The 13,371-nt window shown below is 45.7% G+C and overlaps 1 protein-coding gene across 6 annotated transcripts in view; it reads left to right on the top strand.

Moving 5' to 3' along the window:
- Positions 1–13,371, top strand: part of LOC119173523 (solute carrier family 41 member 3) — an 880,209-nt gene that overhangs the window by 97,526 nt on the left and 769,312 nt on the right. The window lies entirely within an intron of this gene.

The following is a 13,371-nucleotide window of genomic DNA, read 5'->3' as shown; positions in this document are numbered from 1 at the left end:
GCCATTATGCTATAGAGGTATATGTGGCAACCGTTTCTGGTTAGATTGTGCATACTGAAACTGTGTCCTTTTGTTACTAATTTTTTTTTATAATAAACACCGAATTTGACGAAACTATTATTGGAGATTAAGTCACCGATACTCGTCTCTGTAACTTTTTCATCAGAAACAACTACCTTTTTATTTACAATTAGCGTGCAGAGGTTTCCTCATCAATTCGAAAGGGTGCACGCGCGCCACTCCTCTAGTCCGGCCGTGATGGTGGCTACCTACTACTACTACTACTACTACCACTACTACTACTACTAATACATACACCACGGACGCACGACACACGGCTTAAGAAGCTTCGCCCCTAAAATCGACAAGTGTATACGGTAAAGCGCACCGGCTTTTATATATGTCCCACGGCTGCTGGATAAAAAAATGGGGAACCCTTGAACTTTGCCTTCAAGTGTTGAACGCGATAGCGAAATCCGGCCCCTAGTGCACCCTTAAGCCTCTAAGTGCATATTTATTATTAGGTTTTGTTACACACATACACACACAAACGCGCTGGCGCGACATAGCCATGGCACAGGTTTTCGATCTCTAAACACTTTTTTAACAACTACCTGAAAATATTGTATTATAATATAGTCACACGGTCTTGTATTACGAGGTGAGTGGAGGCGTGACACTTTTTTTCCTGAATGGTCACATTCTGTCACCTGTCTTGCGTCAGTTATCTGGCAATTGTTCAAATTGTTCTTCTCGAGACCTCTTGCAGCCAACCGCAACAATCATCGCCTATGATCGGTGAAATGCAAACTGCAGTACATCACTTCTTTAATGGTGTCATGAGAATGAACAGCTTAATCTATTCAAGTGTTGTGGTTTGTTGAATTGGCATTTTCTCCAAGGGGCATAAAGAGTCTCACGATGCCTGACAGATGGCATCACATTATCTAGCGTTTGCTGCTTTCTTGATCAACGCCTCTAGAAAGGCATAAGTTTTCCGCTAGATGGAAATAGTTGCCCATTTTTCAAGCTGTTTCAAAGATCCTGTGTGTTTTTAGTGGCGATGGTGGCACTATGTCGGTCTTTTTTGACGCAGTTTGATGGCCTCCCAAATGCGCCTACAAATCACCAAATGGGCTCGTCTTCGTCGTGACACCTGTCGAATCAAATGCGTTGAGGAGACTCTCTAAACTACACGGCTTTTTGTAGTGTTCTATCCCGAAGCAGCTGCAAAAAACGGCGTTGCTTTGTGGTAGGACACCTGCTTCCCTGGTTTGATCCTTACCAAGAAGGAAATCTTTATTCCTTATTTTATTTGCTTCTTGCGCGATTTCTCACCTACTCACAATGTTTCGCTCACAACCAACGGTGCCAACGCCAACTGCTGAATTGCTGCGACACGAGCTCTCTAACAGTATTGCGTTATAGCGCACGGGTACGGCACGCCGCGTGCTCCAATACTGGCGTCACTGGTCTAGTTGGCTGGACCACCACTGCGGCGCCACCAGGGGGAGGGGGGCACGGGTTTCGCGGGCGCCCTCGGACTCGCATGCACAGCGCCTTTGCGGTAGTTACGAATGATCGCGTGAACTTTTTTGTGATCAGCGAAATCTTTGCTTATTATCCGTCTAGCGTCTGCCCATGAGGTAATTACCTATCTTGCTTTTACATACTTGCAGCACTTGCAAATTTTCGGTATTGCCTTGCCTGAGATGCAACCTGCCCCCGATCAGTTTTCGCGGAAGTAAAAATTGTGAGCACACTTTACTAGGATTCTGCAAGATCACAACTAAGCGACCTGGTAGAGCTGCACGTTTCCTGATGCATCGAAATTTAATGTAATAATTATGAGTATGTCATTTAACTATTAAAACGATATTTCTAATTCAATGATTTGATTTAGAATGAGTAACCTCGGCAATTGCAGTTGCTACTGTTCATTAAACACAAAATAAGATAGAACTTTTTACGCCCTCTAAACACGTCAATAGTATTCATACGTCACAGTATCAGATGCAACAGCCACGAAATAATTTTTAGCATGTGTTCAATCTCATGAAAGTTGACTCATGCCTCTTTAAAATTTCAGTGACTGTAAGTTCAATGCTGGATTCCAAGCGAGCTGTCATGAAGTGAATAATATGCAAACTGTGTTACGGAAAGAGCGATGAAAGGTTAAAAAATGCGAACACAACTGTTTGCCTTCCGCGCTTTTGAATGTTTTAGTCTCTTTCAGTCACGACGTAATTATGATTGTGCAACTAATTGAATTTACATTAAACAGTGTACACAAAACCAGAATAAAATACATAAAAATATTTTATTTACTCTCGACTTAGAATTATCCTGGAATTTTTTTGTTTTTTTACGATTAAAACACACACATAAGGTGCTCCGTTGCGCACCAGACAAGCATATATTTACGTTCATACCGCCACAGCCGCTGGCTGCAACCGTTGTGGCATCCAGGAGTTATGACACCACCTTCCTGTTTTCTCCTATATGTAGTTTCTTTTTCTCTAATTCGTGGCCTATGTCTAGTTTTTTTTCTAATGCCCTTGGTGTCTTTGTAATTATTTCCGGTTACTTCCGAACGCTGTCGCAATGTGGTGTCCCCCCGCAATGCCATGTGATACTGATGTTCATCTTCGTAAAAAACCTCATGCATTGTTTTCATTGAGAAAATTCAGCTGTCTGTAGTCATTTGCGGAGCGGCACACAGACCTAAGCTTACCTCAGCAAAACGTGCGGAAATAAAAAGGTGCCGAGATGCGATTGGTGGGTGACAAGTGTTTATATTTAAAACAAATATACACATGGCAGCCTACACACACGTTGAGAGCGCTCCCGTTCCCTCCTGTCGTTTGCGCTGTTAATCACTTTCTTCGTCTACCATGCAGAACCAACCTTCCCAATCAAGCACTTTGTTAATCTTGAGAGCTTCTCACCGAGACGAAGTGAGGAGGATAGTTTTGGAAAGAGCCGTGGTAGGGAAAAAAAAAAACTGGCATAAAAGCTATTCTGTACTCGTCTCTGTTTCCTTTTCACGTTATTCGTCATTAATGCTTTGTTCTGCCTCCATCTTGTGCGCCCAACTTTTGCCTTATGTGTTTATTGAAAATAAAACTATTCGTTAGGTTTTTTCATGTCAGCCTCTCTACGGGCACTAGCGAATCCCGACAGCACTCCAACTTGCTTGTCTTCTGGCAGGGTTCTGTAATCCAAGTCTGTTTATTTATTCTACTAAGTATTGTCGACAAATTGGCATCTGTGCTCCTGTGGCAGCTGTGGCAGTCGAATACACGAAGGCACGTTTACTCTACTGCCCTACAGCAGCCGTGGTTTCGCCATGTGTAAACACAAAACGTGGTTGTCACTGGACCCAGCTGTATATATAAAAAAAGAAACGTGAAGTGAAGAGAGGGCACGGCACATGGCCTGCAGGCAACATGTCTAAGTCGGCATTGCTGTTTATGCAGGCACTTTCATGGATTGCGGGAGCGACAACTACGATCGGCACATTCTGGCTACTTTCCCACGAGTCTTATCAGATAACTGTGAGCAACAAGTGAGTGGATCAACCTTCTTTGGTGTCAACTGGTGGCAAAAGTTGGCTGCCTTTCGACGGAACTTATCAGAACTCTGAAAGCAGCACCTGGACGGCTCGTCCATCATCAGTGACGTCATCAACACTTCACTTCAGCTAGAAAAGGAACAGCCCAACCAAGGAACCCTCAGAGGGCACAGAACATGACCTGCATGCAACATGTCTAAGTCGGCATTGCTGTTTATGCAGGTGATTTCGTGGATTGCGGGAGCGACAACTACGAGCGGCACATTCTGGCTATCTTTCCACGAGTCTCATCAGATAACTGTGAGCAACAAGTGGGTGGAACAACCTTCATCGGTGTCAACTGGTGGCGAAAATTGGCTGCCTTTCGACGGAACTTATCAGGGCTCTGAAAGCAGCACCTGGACGTCTCGTCTATCATCAGTGACGTCATCAACCCCTCGGCTAGAAAAGGAGTGCCAACCAAGGAACTCTCAAAGGGCACGGCACATGGCCTGCAGGCAACATGTCTAAGTCAGCATTGCTGTTTATGCAGGTTCGTTACCTCTCTAATACTGCATGTTATAGTAGTGACAATCGATTTTTGTTAGTATTGCCGTGCCCTCGCATTTGTATTGCTTGTGTCATTGATTGCTGGTCTGTGGTGTTGATGCTTTTAAAGTCTGGTGATGTTGAGGATGATGATGATGATGAACAAACTTTATTTAATTAGCTGGAAGGTCCTTCTCCCCTTACAGGTGCGAGAGGAGAAGGAAAGCTAGACGACGGCCATGATCCCATGGGCCCTGGCAGCGTCTTTGGCCTGCCGTATTAGGCGGGCTTGTAATTGAGAGTCAGAGCGGAGGAGCGCGGTATACCATCCACTCCAGTCTGGAAATTCGCCTCTCATGGGTGCCTGTGGGCATGCCCATAAAATGTGGCTTAAGTCTGCCCTGTTGTTGACGAAAACGCGAGGCCAAGGACTGCTGAGATGTTGGAGCAAATCTTAGAAAAACAAGTAGCATTCGAAACCAAGATAGATGCCATGAGGAAAGAAATATCCAATTGAAATATTAAAGCTGAAAAGTTCACGGACTATTTTATTGTTATTGAAGAAATGAGCGAGCGAATTAGCAGGCTGGAAGCAATAGTTAGGCAACAAGAACAGAAGTTATTTGATTATGAAAACAGGAGTAGACGTAATAATCTACTCGTTTTAGGCCTACCGGAAGATTCTAGTGAAACCAAGTCAGACCTGACGGAAACTTGCCAGAAACAACTTGGTGCAAGAGTTGCCAGAAACAACTTGGTGCAAGGTGAATTACGCTAATTATACGCATATTCTTGGAGCCGTCTACAGACCACCCGGAAGTCCACCCGAGTCTTTAGAAAAATAAATATGTTTTTGTGTGATCATGTAAATGAAAACACAGGGCTTATAATGGCTGGTGACTTTAATTTAGCGCATATAAATTGGTTAAGCTTTTCAACTGGTCATGCGGAAACCCGTAGTGCTGATAGGTTATTAGAGCTGATGCTTTTCATAACCTCAGGCCAATCGTAAAAGATTATACACGAGTTACCCCTACGTCACAGTCATTGTTAGACTTCGTTTTTATATCGAGTAGAGTGACTGATTATGCCGTATCAGTTGAAAATGGCATATCAGACCACAGAATGGTTGCGGTTGACGTATTTTTTGATACCGGCTTTTGAACAAAGCGTCATCTGTAAGCACATATCAAAGATTACGATCGTGCTGATCTTACGGCAATCCTGGACTTTTTAGAAATGTCGCTTGGCGAATTTTAGGAGGCATCAAAACTTGAGTTCGTTGAACAGATCTGGAAACGTTTTAAGGAAATTGTAGGTTACTGTTCAGACAACTTCATACCCACTCGCGTTAAAAAGACAAAATTAAGAAATCCATGGATAAGTAGGGAAATAATTCACATGAAGCGTAAATTAAAAAGACTGCGCAGAACTCATAGGGCCTCGACCGAGATATCATAGGCTAAAAAAAACTTGAAAGCACAGACAGCGCAATCCAAGAAGCATTTTTTCAATAACACACTGACTAACTTTGTAACGAACTCACCATGCAAGTTTTTGCTGTTTTTTACGGAAGGGAATGAGGGACTTGGTATTATTGTAGATGGAAAAGAAGTAATCACAGAAAAGTCATATATAGCTCAAAGACTAAATTTTTTCAATCGGTTATCTGTAAGGATCAGGGTGATAACGAGAAAATTGAATCGGGTACTACAGTGGCACTTCAGGAAGATGATATAAATATTTACCGAGAAGGTATATTCAATCAACTACTTCTTTTAAATACCAAAACGTCATGTGCACCTGATCGTATATCGAATCAATTTTTGTGACGATTTGCAGAGTGGCTGTCTTACTGCCTAGTGATTATTTTCGAGAAATCTTTAAAATGCCACTTGTTACATCAAGATTGGTGTAGAGCAATTGTTGTCCCAATTTTTAAAGGTGTTGATAGAACGACATTGAACAATTATAGGCCTGTCACACTCACGTCGGTATGATGTAAAATATTTGAACATATATTGGCAAAAAATATTCGGGAATTTTTAGAACGAAATGAATATTTATGCCCCTTTCAGCATGTGTTTCGCGGTGACCTTTCAACAGTCCCACAATTGGTTGAAACTACACATGACTTGTGTATAGCTGTAGATGCCTGTATGCAAGTCGATGTTATATGTATCGATTTTTCAAAGGTGTTCGACAGTTTCACACCGTAAGCTGCTATTCAAGCTTCAAAATGTCGGCATTAGTGAGAATTTTCTCAGTTGGATCAGAGCTTATCTAAACAATCAACAACAAGCAGTTAGAGTGGGAGATGCTTTGTCGGGAAATCGGGAGGTGTATTCGGGAAGGTCTCAAGGATCTGTACTGAGGCCCCTACTCTTGCTTTTACACATAGATGATATATCATAAGTTGTCCAACCACCAGTAAAAATTAAGCTATTTGCAGATGACTGCCTAATCTATTGTCCGGTATCATGCAGCGAAGATCAAGTGAATATCAATCAGTGCTTACAAACCCTAACCTTATGGTGTTCTAAATGGGGTATGGAAATTGACATTAAAAATCCACTTAAAAAAAGAAGGAAGTGCTTTCGTTTGCATATAACATTGGTGATAATATGCTGGTGAAAGTGTGTTTTTTTAATTACTTGGGTGTAACTCTAAGAGATAGGTTAAGCTCGCGTCCTCATGTCAATAACATATGTCAATCAGCATGTCAAAAATTGTTCTTCTTACGAAGGAAGTTAGGCCGAGCCAGAAAAGATGTCAAGCTGCTTGCCTACAAAACTTATGTACGTCCGAGATTAGAATACGCTAGCACTGTGTTGAACCCACACCAAAAGGTCTTAAAAAATAAATTAGAACGCATTCAGAGAATGTTAGCTCGCTTCATCTGCTTCAAATATCGAAGAAAGTATTCTGTTACTGAAATGTTAAAAGAATGTAAATTAGAGTCGCTAAAATTAAGAAGGCGGAAACAAAGGTTGAAACTTCTTCTTGAGATCCTGCATGCCGAGGTGAAAATAAACAGGGATGATTATTTGAAGCATTCTTACAAAAGGTTTCCAAGAGCAACATGCACTACATTCATACAACCAATACATACTCGAACAGATATCTTCCGATTTTCTTTCTTTCCCGATGCTATTAATATGTTGAATGAATTACCAAACGATATGGTGCAAAAAAGAACTTTGAGTGATTTTGAGGTTGCTCTTGATAGTCATTTTGTTGAGAATGTATAGTTTCCAGTGTTCATGTATGTGTTTCCTTGAAAATGTTTCATTGGTCATAGAGATCATGTTGTAAATATATTGAGTGAAACAGAATGTCACTGTGTTTCTTGTATATTTATGCTATATGTTACAGAGTTATCTTACGATTTTTCAAATATTTAGGTTCGTGCCACTCAATTCTTCACCCTCCCTGTAATGACCCTCAAGTGAGGGTTAACAGTACGAGAAATAAATAAAATAACAAATGTCACGCGAAATAAATATGGCTTGAGTGTATTCCTGCAATGTCATGATTTTGTTTCTGTAGTGGAGGCCTTTTATTGCCAGGTCATTGGCCGAGATGTAAGCCACTCTACGCCAGTTATATATATATTTATTGTTACTAATAACTTCTTTAATAATCTATTTAGAACGCACAGAACTCGACGAGCAAGAGGGCGCCAGTTCAGCGTCAAACAAAAAACTCACTTCGTCCTCTTTCATGCAGCCGTGTTTAGCGGCTGTTTTTTATCTTAACCTCCCGTGGTATAAGCACAGTCCCAGTGCTAAATCTACGCAGATGGTGTCGAAGAGGGTAATAGGGCTCTTGCGGAGCCACGTGAATGGTGTCGCTTGGAGCTGACGATGATTTCGTTGGATCGGTTGGAACAATCTCGTACGTGACGTCTGTCACTTGGCGAACGATACGGAATGGTCCAGTGTAGGGCGACAACAGTTTTTCAGACAGTCTCTCACGCCAAGTAGGGGACCAGAGGAGCACGAGAAAACCCGGGGAGAAGTGCACGTCCCTATGGTGAAAATCGTAGAGCTGTTGTTGGTGCGCCTGCGAAGCCTGTAGACGGTTACGTGCGATTGGCACGCGTGGTCGGCGCGGGCAACGGCTTCCCCGGCATATTTAGTGGCCGCAGGTAGCAAACTGTCTAAAGATATAGTTGGGTCCCGGCCATACAGGAGATAGAAGGGCGAATAGCCGGCAGTGTTGTGACAAGATGAATTGTAGGCGAACGTCACATACGGCAAATGAACGTCCCAATCCCGGTGGTCTGGCGCAACGTATTTGGCAAGCATATCGGTTGGGGTCCTGTTGAGGCGCTCCGTTAGGCCATTTGACTTGGAATGGTATGAAGTAGTAACCTTGTGCTTGGTATGACAAGACCTCAGGATTTCATGAACGACAACTGATAAGAACGTGAGGCCACGGTCGATGAGAAGTTGGCGGGGAGCACCGTGCACTTATAATATGTCGTACAGCAGAAAGTCCGCAACGTCGGTATCGCAACTGGTTGGGAGTGCTCGTGTCATTGCGTACCACGTCGCGTAGTATGTGGAGACAGCAATCCATTTATTTCCGGCTGTGGAGAGTGGAAAAGCGCCCATCAGGTCGAGACCAACTCGAAAAAAAGGTTCAGTGGGAACGTCGATCGGCTGAAGGTAGGCGGCCGGGAGGGCAGACGGCGTTTTGCGACGCTGACAGGGCTCACAAGCGGTGACATAGCGGCGAACAGAGCGGGCAAGTCTAGGCAAAAGAAAACCGACGTTGTACCCGATCGTATGTGCGAGAAACGCCCAAATGGCCCGTCATGGGAGCGTCATGAAGTTGATGCAGGACAGTGGAACGCAGGTGCGCTGGGATGAGAGGAAGTAAGTCTGATCCGAAGGAATCAAGGTTACGGTGATATCGGATCCCGTCTTTCCCCAAAAACATTCGTAGGGATGGGTCGCGAGGCATTGACTCCAGTTTGTCAATGATGGCTCGTAAAGAAGCATCCCGACGTTGCTCTTCGCCAATGTTCAACAGCTGCGACATGTAAAAAAACGTCCGTGATAGCATCAGTATCGGTTGCTTCGTCAACAGGGTAGCGGGATAAACAATCTGCATCCTGATGTAATCGCCCTGTTTAATACATTACAGAGAACGTGTATTCTTGAAGGCGTAGGGCCCAACGAGCGAGACGTCCTGTGGGGTCCTTCAGGGAGGCTAGCCAGCAGAGCACGTGATGATCTGTGTCAACACGGAATGAGCGCCCGTACAGGTATGGACGAATCTTGGCGACTGCCAATACAAGGGCGAGGCACTCGCACTCCGTGATGAAATAGTTGCACTCGGCTGGAGATAGCAGTCGACTTGCGTAGGCTATAACACGGTCGCGTACCCGTTGTTGCTGCAATAGCACAGCTCCTATGCCGTGTCCACTGGGGTACGTGTTAACCTCGGTTGGGGCTAATGGATCAAAATGAGATAAGATTGGTGGCATTGTTAGCAGTGTCGTAAGTTGAGAAAACGATGATGCTTGGTCATGGCTCCAGATAAACAAGGCGTCTTTCTTCAAGAGGTCTGAGAGAGGGCGTGCAATGTTCTCAAAGTCCTTAACAAAGCGTCTGAAATATGAGCACAACCCTACAAAACTGGGGACATCTTTTGTGGTTCTTGGAACAGTAGAGTTTGTGACTGCGCGAAATTTCTCTGGGTTTGGACGCACGCCTTGGGCATCTACAAGGTGACCGAGCACGGAAATTTGAAGACGAGCGAAATGGCACTTGAAGGCGTTAAGCTGGAGTCCGGCTCGATGAAAAACGTCCAGAATAGCTGACAAACGATCGAGATTCGAGTCGATTGTGGGCGAAAAGACAAAATAACATCGTCAACGTAACACAAGCAGGTGGACCATTTCAACCCTTGAAGCAATGAGTCCATCATTATTTCAAATGCGGCTGGCGAATTGCAGAGACCAAAGGGCATCACCTTGAACTAATAAAAGCCATCAGGAGTGATGAGTGCGGTCTTCTCGCGGTCCGTCTCGTCGACGGCTATCTGCCAGTAGCTTGACCGAAGGTCAATAGTCGAAAAATAAGTAGCACCGTACAGGCAGTCGAGGGCATCGTCAATGCGAGGTAAAGAATAAAAGTCTCTTTTTGTAATTTTGTTGAGGTCACGGTAATCGACAGAAAAGCGCCATGTTCCATCCTTCTTTTTAACAAGGATGACTGAAGAAGCCCAGGGGCTGCATGAAGGCTCGATAATGTTTTTCGCAAGAGTTTTGCCGACTTCATGTTGTAATATTTCACGTTCCGACGTAGAGACACGGTAGGGGCGTAGGTGAATGGGAGTTGCATGGCCAGTATTTATGCGATGGGTGACAATGGTTGTTTGGCTCAAAGAGTTGCTGGCAAAGTCGAAAATGCTACGATAGCCCTCAGGAACGTGGCAAAGCGCTGCAGCTTGCTCGGACATGAGGTCCGATGACACTATTCACTCGATGTCGGTGCCCCAAGAACGTGATGGAGTGGAACCACTGACTTAGCTGCAGCAATCGTCAACTCTGAAGGGCTCGACATGGTCATATTGGAGAGCGATAATTTTGGCCAGGGAGATACCCTCTGGTAGAACTTGGGTGGTGAGTGAGAAGTTCGCCAGTGTAAGGAAGGTGCGGTTTCTCGTAATTGTCAGAATCATATGCGGCACAGCAACCCCGTGCGTAAGCATCACGGCAGGAATCGGGGCCACCATGTAATCACCATCAGATACTGGCGGCGTGGAAGATAAGTCGACATGTGCGACAGAGTTAGGCGGGAGGCGCGTGAAATCAATGCAGCAGAGACTGGTTTGCGGTGGGCAGGTCGGGTCGGAAAAGAAAGGTAAATCGAGATGCAGAGAGGGAGCTGAACAATCTATGAGGACAGAGTGCGTGGCTAGAAAATCCATACCGAGAAGGAGTTCATGACGGCCATGTTCGATAACGGCGAAAAGTACGACAGTACTTCTTTCCCCAATAGACACACGCGCAGAGCACATCTCAAGAATTGTGGCACTTGCTCCATCGGCGACTCGTACAGCTCGGTTGAGGGTGGGCGTGACAACTTTTTAAAGTCGGCGGCGAAGGTTAGCACTCATAATGGACACATGCGCGCCAGTATCTATCAATGCAGTGACACGAACATTGTCGACAGTAACGTCCAAAAGGTTCCGGTTTGTCGTAAACGTTAATCGAGAATTTCTTACGAAGGTAGTCAACGCAGCTCCACCTGCAGAAGCTGCACGGCCTAGTTTTCTGGTCGGAGATGCTGCGAACAGGTCGGGGAGACAGCACGGCGTTGTGGGGGCGACCGGTACTGACGACGAGCAGGGGACGGTGACCTGTCGTAGCGAGGTCTGCTCAGAGGTGCTGCAGGAGCGGAAAATGTGGTCGGCGTTGATGAAGAAAGTGATGAGGACAACTGGCGGACAGACGTGGCGTGATTTTGAGGTGCATAATGGGACGGTGGAGCGCAGCGGCTGCGGCAGTGACGTGCGATATGACCAACGCGTCGACACTTAAAACATATGGGCCTGTCATCAAGGGTATGCCATTCGGACAGACTGCGTTGTATGAGAGGAGCAGAAGGGGGACGATAAGAAGGCTCAGCAGAGTATACGGCAGGAACAGGATGTCGGCCGACATTCGATAGCTCTTGACGAACGACGGCTTGTATCAAAGAGATCGTGGTTGGGGAAGGCGCAGGCGCGGGTAATGACGTGGCTAGCGGTTCTGCTGCCTTGACGTTTCGACGAATGACGCGTGTGAGGTTGTCACATCGAGGGGCCTGGTGGAAGGCGTCGCACACGAAGAAGTGGCAGCTGTGTTCGGAAGGCGCACGATGCTTTGGGATACGCGGCGGGCTTTAGCTTGTTCGAGGCGTCGGCAACCTTTAATGATGGCGTCACTGCTTGAGACGTTGTTAAAACCAGCAGGCTGAAATCATCGTCGGCAATGCCTTTCAAGACGTTCTTAAACTTTTCGTCTTCCGACATGCACTGGTCGGCCTTCGAACAAAGGGCCAAGACGTCAAGAATGTAGGAGACATAGGATTCGGTGGAAGACTGGGCCCGTGTTTCAAGAGTCTTCTTCGCAGCGAGCTGACGACCAATTAAATCGCCAAAAATGTCGCGTACCTTTTCTTTGAAGAGATTCCAGCTCGTTATGTCGACTTTGTGGCTTTCAAATCATGTTCAGGGAGTGCCGTCCAGGTAGAAAAGCACGTTGGCGAGCATTAGCATGGGATCCCAGCGGTGAGTAGCACTGACGCTCTCTTACCTGTTCGACCAAGTGTCAAGATTGACCGCACCATCACCGGAGAAAGTGCCGGAATTCCGGAGGTGCGGAAGTGTGACGTAGGTGGTGGCTTGGACCTGATGAGGCTGGCATAGAGGAAGTACCAGCAGTCGAAGCAGTCGAAAGGTCCCCGATAGTGCTACCGCTGCGCGTCTCCATCGAGGTACGGAGCTCACCCACCTCCACCAATAATGTTACGAGTAACTTCTTTAATAATCTACTTAGAACGCACAGAACTCAACGATCAAGATGGCGCCTTTCCAGCATCAAACGAAAAACTCACTTCGTCCTTCTCCTTCATGGAGCCGTGTTTAGCGGTTGTTATGTAACAATGAATGAATATATATATATATATATATATATATATATATATATATATATATATATATTGCCACATTCCATTTCCCAAGTTTTTGTTATCGTCCCGAAGCACCACACCATTCTCAGCGCGAACCGCGCCTGCAGTTTTCGAGAAGGTTCCGGACTGTAGTAGATCATTTTGATAAGATCACGCCCACTGTGCGAACGGTACAGATTGTTCTGGAACCTACGCCGCCGCCAGCGATAACGCTAGAACATTCGACGGCAAGAGTATAAATGCCGACGCGCTTCACCGCTTGTCAGTTGTTGATCGAAGGCCGACGCTCCGTTCGCCGCTATCAGTCCGAGACTGCTATCTGTGCGAGACTGCTGCTGTAATTGGACTTTCCTTTTACCGGGCACAGGTTCGCTCAAATAAACAGTTAAATCCCAACACGAAGTCTCCTGTCTTCGGCCACGTCACGACCCCGTGACATCTGGTTGAGGTGCTGCTTCGTTCATGTACCGGACGCCCCCGTCAAGCCGTGAACCCAGCCCCCGTCGCGGAGAAGACACCGACGCCAACCAGGAGCAGCGAACAAGCCACCGACAGCAAGGGCTACCACCGGAGTACGGG

This window comes from Rhipicephalus microplus, chromosome 5, assembly GCF_043290135.1.
Source record: "Rhipicephalus microplus isolate Deutch F79 chromosome 5, USDA_Rmic, whole genome shotgun sequence".
Classification (NCBI taxonomy): Eukaryota; Metazoa; Arthropoda; class Arachnida; order Ixodida; family Ixodidae; genus Rhipicephalus; species Rhipicephalus microplus.
Note: the sequence above shows the minus strand (reverse complement) of the source record. Positions and strands in the feature narration are given on the sequence as shown.